The sequence below is a fragment of the Oncorhynchus nerka genome, linkage group LG18 (genome assembly GCF_034236695.1).
Source record: "Oncorhynchus nerka isolate Pitt River linkage group LG18, Oner_Uvic_2.0, whole genome shotgun sequence".
Lineage (NCBI taxonomy): Eukaryota > Metazoa > Chordata > Actinopteri > Salmoniformes > Salmonidae > Oncorhynchus > Oncorhynchus nerka.
The window spans coordinates 18,195,223-18,196,862 of NC_088413.1; positions in this window are offsets into that span (position 1 = coordinate 18,195,223).

Consider the following 1,640-nt stretch of genomic DNA (forward strand, 5'->3'; position numbering starts at 1 on the left):
GTTCAGTCACCGTGAAGAAACTGTTCAGGAGAGGAGGGAGTGGAGAGAAACACATCCAAAGGAACAAAAGTTGTATTTTAATTTAATATTTGGATCATTTTTCAACATTTTCACATGAAAGTATTGTACGTTTTCCGGGTTAGGGTCACTTTGCACATAGACACAGAAGCACACACACACACAAACTGCCTAATCACTTTTACCCCTATCTACATGTACATATTACCTTAACTACCCCGTACCCCTGCATATTGACTCGGTACTGGTACCCTTTATATAGCCTCGTTGTTGTTATTTATTGTGCTACTATGTTTTTTACTTTTAAACTCTGTGTTGTTGGGAAAGGACTCGTGAGTAAAGCATTTCACGGTAAAGTATACACCTTTTAAACTCTGTGTTGTTGGGAAAGGACTCGTGAGTAAAGCATTTCACGGTAAAGTAAACACCTTTTAAACTCTGTGTTGTTGGGAAAGGACTCGTGAGTAAAGCATTTCACGGTAAAGTAAACACCTTTTAAACTCTGTGTTGTTGGGAAAGGACTCGTGAGTAAAGCATTTCACGGTAAAGTATACACCTTTTAAACTCTGTGTTGTTGGGAAAGGACTCGTGAGTAAAGCATTTCACGGTAAAGTAAACACCTTTTAAACTCTGTGTTGTTGGGAAAGGACTCGTGAGTAAAGCATTTCACGGTAAAGTATACACCTTTTAAACTCTGTGTTGTTGGGAAAGGACTCGTGAGTAAAGCATTTCACGGTAAAGTAAACACCTTTAAACTCTGTGTTTGTTGGGAAAGGACTCGTGAGTAAAGCATTTCACGGTAAAGTAAACACCTTTTAAACTCTGTGTTGTTGGGAAAGGACTCGTGAGTAAAGCATTTCACGGTAAAGTAAACACCTTTTAAACTCTGTGTTGTTGGGAAAGGACTCGTGAGTAAAGCATTTCACGGTAAAGTAAACACCTTTTTAAACTCTGTGTTGTTGGGAAAGGACTCGTGAGTAAAGCATTTCACGGTAAAGTAAACACCTTTTAAACTCTGTGTTGTTGGGAAAGGACTCGTGAGTAAAGCATTTCACGGTAAAGTAAACACCTTTTAAACTCTGTGTTGTTGGGAAAGGACTCGTGAGTAAAGCATTTCACGGTAAAGTATACACCTTTTTAAACTCTGTGTTGTTGGGGAAAGGACTCGTGAGTAAAGCATTTCACGGTAAAGTAAACACCTTTTAAACTCTGTGTTGTTGGGAAAGGACTCGTGAGTAAAGCATTTCACGGTAAAGTAAACACCTTTTAAACTCTGTGTTGTTGGGAAAGGACTCGTGAGTAAAGCATTTCACGGTAAAGTAAACACCTTTTAAACTCTGTGTTGTTGGGAAAGGACTCGTGAGTAAAGCATTTCACGGTAAAGTATACACCTTTTAAACTCTGTGTTGTTGGGAAAGGACTCGTGAGTAAAGCATTTCACGGTAAAGTAAACACCTTTTAAACTCTGTGTTGTTGGGAAAGGACTCGTGAGTAAAGCATTTCACGGTAAAGTAAACACCTTTTAAACTCTGTGTTGTTGGGAAAGGACTCGTGAGTAAAGCATTTCACGGTAAAGTATACACCTTTTGTATTCCACACGTGACAAATAAAATTTGATTTGA